This window comes from Oryza sativa, chromosome 4 (assembly GCF_034140825.1).
Source record: "Oryza sativa Japonica Group chromosome 4, ASM3414082v1".
In the NCBI taxonomy this organism is placed as follows: domain Eukaryota; kingdom Viridiplantae; phylum Streptophyta; class Magnoliopsida; order Poales; family Poaceae; genus Oryza; species Oryza sativa.
In genome coordinates this window covers 18,982,560-18,988,544 of record NC_089038.1, presented here as the reverse complement: position 1 = coordinate 18,988,544, position 5,985 = coordinate 18,982,560, and the positions used below count along the sequence as shown (strand labels likewise).

The 5,985-nt window shown below is 35.3% G+C and overlaps 1 pseudogene; it reads left to right on the top strand.

Moving 5' to 3' along the window:
• The first annotated feature begins 1,316 nt into the window (after positions 1-1,316).
• LOC107280635 (uncharacterized) lies at positions 1,317-5,503 on the top strand (annotated as a pseudogene).
• The last annotated feature ends 482 nt before the right edge of the window (positions 5,504-5,985 follow it).

Genomic DNA, 5,985 nt, shown 5'->3' with positions numbered 1-5,985 from the left:
TAGCGGCTAGCTATTTATTGGGTTCTAAAGATGTATTACAACTAGTTCCATACACAACATAAATATACAATAAGATTTTAACACTGCATAAATATAAAATAATATATGGGCATATATTGTTTATGTATTTTGTCTAAACATAATTATTTCTAATAAGCTATTTAGTGCATAATATTGGACATCTGTATAAGCTAAACATTGAGTGTATTAACTGATATATACAAGCAAGGAAAAATTATGGATGAAAAAAAAATATATGGTGACTGGTGATCCATCTATTATATCTTCTCTCTAAATACTAGCATTTGTTAGAAAATGTGTTGCATCAAACTATGAAAATCAACCATGTATTGCTTGAAGGTACATACATCCATATGAGGAAGAAAAGGTATGATTTTTTTTAAATATCCTTTTTTCCATAATTTGTGTTTATATACCTGTGTGGAATTAATTTGCAAAAATATACCTAACCCGCTTGCTGAGAATGCGAGAACGAGGATTAAGCGCATGCCGGATGCGCGAGACCGAGGGTCGGAATGATCATGCATCCTGGAAATGCGGTACACCATGGTGGTATCGCAGGACGGGTCTGTGGCAATGCGGTGGTTGGCTGGACCGATCATCATCAGCCCGATCCCGCAAAGTGGGCGCACGACACCGGCCTCGGTCACATAGAACTGTTACGCAGAACTGAATCGGTACCGCAGTTTGGGCCTGCGGGACCGAAGCGGCGCCTCTATTCTGCGCGATCGAGGGTGCGCTGGCCCGGTCCCGCGGTGCATAGCGCACGCGCACAGCCACCGCGCGGGACTGACTCGGTTCCACACCTTCGGCCTACGCGACTGAGCCGGTCCCACACATCCAGTATGTGGCACCACGTTCCCGCGCTGCCACGCCATGCTTTCGTCCCGTACCCACGTTTCCAACGTGCGGAGGTGGTATATTTTCACCAAATTTCCCCACACATGTATATAAATACAAATTATTAAAAAAATAGGTATATTTTCAAATTTTATTCGAAAAGGTATATCACATTAAATGGTATCTCCATATAAGGAACATAATAACTATCTCATTAAATAGCATATCTCTATAAAGAAGACATTATGTGTCATATTAAATGCTAGGACGATGTAAGGAATATAATATATGGCATTAAATGGTGTTTCCTTGTATGGAGGGTGGAGGATGATATGCATATCTCAATTAAATGTAAAAACTTTAATATATCATTATTATAGCACGGCACTAGCTGACAAGGTTAGCTGCCAAGGTTTGGACTACCTAAGATGTCTTCACAACAGTTATTTTGAAGCTTATCATGTTTACACTATTTATGTCAGAATAATATTTCTCTGCAGAGCAGTTTGAGAGTAGCAGATAGTCTCGTCCTATCCCCTTCTATTGTACTATTCGTTCGTAGATCCATGAGTAGTGAGGCCCCGAAGGGCGTAGCCCCCATGAGTGGATCTGAATATGACTCTGCTGAAACTCTGTCAGACGTCCCTTTCATAGGGAGTGATGCAGATTCAAAGGATGAAGGAAATACATCTGCTATGACCTTCCCGCTTGGCAAACAACCATTGGATGTTGCACCTTAATGCCATTCCATTTAATGAAGTGCAAGGTTCAAATCGGAAAGAGGTTTCTAGTAAAGAAGTAGTTTCGATTCCTCAATGGTTGAAGGAACACAAGCTCTACAAAGATGGAGACTGGGAGGTTTCAATCTCTATTAGGGCCACTGGACAAAAAGATTGGGTAAGTGATTCAATCTTACTTTTCTTTATCAAATTTGTTACACAGGCTTCACTTCCTTTCTATTTTTCTGTCTAAAGTAAGTGTTGATATACTTTTGAAAAAAAGTGTTTGCAACTTATCCTAAGATCTCTAGCAGATTTGTTTTTTGAGTTTATGCTTCTTGATTTTCTACCAGAATTTATGACGTACTAGCAATTAATAAATACCTTTTTATTTAGTTTTCTATATGGACTTGTACATAACTTCCATTGCTTTTTCATTCTACCAATGAATATGTGCTGCATCTAATTTGGTCTTGTCATATCATTGCATTAGCAATATCAAACAAAACAGGCTTGGAGGAAATTAAAGCTACTTTTATTATCATTTGAATTTTGCAAGAAAAATTTACACATCTGACAATGTAATCGTTTATACTATTAATATAATCTTGTAATCTATTTAGAAGCTTCCATTCATACATGATTATTGAAATTTTAAAGTATTTGCAAGGTACTTGATAAGAACAATGCTATTATAATAATTGCATAATAAATACATTATTTTTAACATGTGCATTTATGTTCATGGCACTCAAGAAAGGGTTAATAGAAATACACAAATGACATGGTGAAATGACTAATCCATTCTCCTCTTAGAAATAAGATCAACAATTTTGGTCCAATATTAGACTCTTCCTACTACTACAAATTGGGACATGTGGTTTATTTAGATTGATTGTATGTCTAATCCATGCCGTTGCTATATTTTGAGAGGAGTCCTAGGTATGGAGAAAGAGAGATAAGTGTAATTAACACTTGCCCAGAGATAGATAGATAGAGAGAGATTGTTATAAACCCTAGCAATAAATAGCATGTCCAAATTATACCAGAGCACCGAAATCTAGATCTTGTTAATTCACAACTTGTTATCACCATTAATTAGTCATTACGTCTTATATCTGAGGTCTCAAATTAGACATGGTATAACAATGGTGGTTGAAACAATAAGGTAGACAAGCTAATGCGCATTGTCAGACGGTTGATCATCGCTTGGATTGTCCGGAGACGTGGACAATTGCAGTTGTTCAGTCTAATGCCAATTGGATTGTTAAGTCCCTTATAGCCCCACGGCTATAATATTGTTTGCAGGAAAGGTTGGGCCATGATTTTGGAGCTAGGTGTTACAAAATATTTGGGTTTAGGAGCCTTGTACATGGTACAAAGCCTCTTCTTATGGTTAATTTATTTGGTTTTGGAAAAAATTACACACACACACACACACAAACACACACATATAACTTATAATTCTTGAAGAGGTTAATTCATTTTGATGTTTTTTTACATATAAAGTTGACATCAATCCTAGATATTGTGGAACTACAAAGTTTCCATTAGCAATGAAGGCGACCTCCTCGTAATATCCACAATTTATAAGCCTTGTCATCTAATTGCATCTTTAATTGCACAAACATCAAGTGTGAGGAACACAAACTTAAGTGCTTTATTTCTTGAGGAACTTAAGTGCTTTATTTCTTGAGGATAGCAAGCGTGTAAAGATCCCAAGCAAAGATCAAAAGCAAGGTTAACCCTACGTACATCCTCCAACGCATGTCAACTGGCATGACAATGCAAAGACACTTGCTTCATAAGGAAACTATGTGTTGTCAAGCATTTCTTTTCTAGTGTTGACAAGCCAAGGTTGTGATGTGTGAGACATCAATTCATATTGTAATCCTCTGGAGGATTTTAGAAACCTTTGAATAATCTCTCTAGCTTTCCTAGGTCTTTGGTGTTAATCCGATATATGATAGTTGTTTCAACTAGGATCCAATTTTTCAAAAGGCCACTATTTTAAGGAAACCACAATAAAAACTATATTTGGTGTGTTTGGTAGTTTTCAACCAGTTTATTTTGGCTAGAATACCAACTTTTCTTTTCCAGATGCAATTTTTTTGTGCCAAAATTCCTCAACCACTTGACCTATTGCAATGAACTTACATGGTCCACTCTCAGGCCGTTCATTGGTTCTACTCCTTAAAAGGCAAGTCCTAATGCAACCTTCCTATCCCATAGTTGCAAGGTTGGGCGCGCAATCAACTTTTTTTTTAAAAAAAAAGGAGGAACTCGCGTTGAGCTTAGTCTAGATTCATATAGGTCGTTTATGCTTGCAGATTGTTGACAGCCAACATGAATATGATCGAACCAAGCAGTGTTGAAGTTGAGGGGATTTGAAGCTTCAAACTTGATCAATTGGGAAAGAATCTATAGTTAAGATATGAAATTGGATCGATGATATAGTCGTCCAAAAATTGAGCATACTTGTTCACTGGGTGGATCAACTATCTTAATTTTAAATGCTTTATATGCTTTATGCATCTTTATTGGCCCTATTTGAATTCAGGCCATTTTCTCACTTTACTTACATAAAATTCATCTGAGTGGTAATGTGTATTGAAAAACCTAGATGGAGTATAAACTCGATAACACACATTCTTCTAATTTCATATGTATCAATTCAAGTGCTTATAGTTTATTTTCAGATATGTGTATGATCCTAATGTAGTTCATATGGTATCCGCATTATGAGAAGAGTTCTAATTTGAAAACATGCTTTTTCTATTTTTTAGAAGCCACTATAAACAAGTACAGTGTGCTACACATAATTTCATGATGGATGTGCACTTGTTTGTCTGTCTTTGCTTTTCTATCTATGCCTGCTTCTCTTCTCACAGCTGTAGATGAATGTTGACCGTGGAGAAGATTGTCTCATGCATTTTTTAAAAAATTTTCATGTCAATTTACTATACCTTGAAGTCTCCCTCATAACATATGAACTGTGATTCCATGATATATTTTATTGTAGTCCTACCATCATCGGGAATACCAAGCAACAATCCGCTCCAAGCCTGAAGTTGAGCTATTTATGGAAACAACCCTACAAAACAGGACAAATATATTCAAAGGACGAAAACTACAGAAGAAGGTAGGCGGGAATTTATTTTATGCTAACACTAATTATACATGTGGCATATTTTAGTGTATTATTTAATTACATGTTGCCAGAAAATATGTGCTTAAATTTAAAAGTAAGTACCAAATCCAATCATCCACTTATTGATGTATAATTAGGTATTTGAAAAAAAAAATCTAGCCCACTTTTTTTTGCTTTTTATACATTATGTACTAACTTTATTTGTACAAAATCTAATCTTGATATATCTTTTATTTTTCTTTTTAGTGGAGAATGGATTCCTGTGCTGAAGGCAGTACTGGTAAGAATTTGAAATATATAATTTTGGAAGCTTACTTCACAAACTAATTAACAATTATATCTATGCTGTTATATGGTTTGTAATTTGGTTTACAAAACATTATGTCACTCTCTATTGTTTGTGTAATTGCATTTGAATATTTGTTTTCAATGGAGTACTGAAGCTAGTGTATTCATTTTATCCAACATTTTGAAATCAGGTGGAAGTAAATCTACCAAGCGAAAGAAGATTAATTCCAGTACTGAGAAAAAGAAGCCCTTGAGTATTGGAAATGAACCTTTGAAGCTCACACTGCCTCACGGTTTTGTGTAGTTTCTTCTTGAACTACATATGTGAATTATTGGGAGGAAGCAACAACAAATAAATCTATTACTTGGCAACAGACCATGTTCATGTTACCTTAATAAGTGCACACTGCATCAAAACAGTTAACAGTGCTTCTCAATTATCCGTTGTTGTTCCTTGATGTTTGCTTATGACTTGATCTCTGTACCATGAAGCTTGATATTCTGGCTACATTTTTCTGTTCAAATTTCACATTGGTCGGTTGCAACTATGTTGGGTAATATCGAGTTTATTGCATGAGTGGCTATTACCAGTACTTTTATTCTTTTTATCGGAGATGCATATATTACCTTGCATGTACTATATGCATACTTCTACTATTTGACATATTTGAGCAAACTAGCTGAATATGTCTTGCTAGATTGCACGGGGCTAAACTATAGTTTTTTACTCTAAATATTACTCATTACACACAACTCAACTCTTCTGCAGAAATCAAACTTTATTTTATATATTTGATAAAGTTTATTACAAATTCAATTTGTCGTTTGAAATGTATTTTACATGTAAACTTTAGTCTATATATTTGATATTGTATTTTGATTTTTTGCTTTATATACAGCTATTACAGTGACTTTCAGTTTGAACCCTTTTTATTTACTAAAGTTTCGTAATAAACACACTATAGC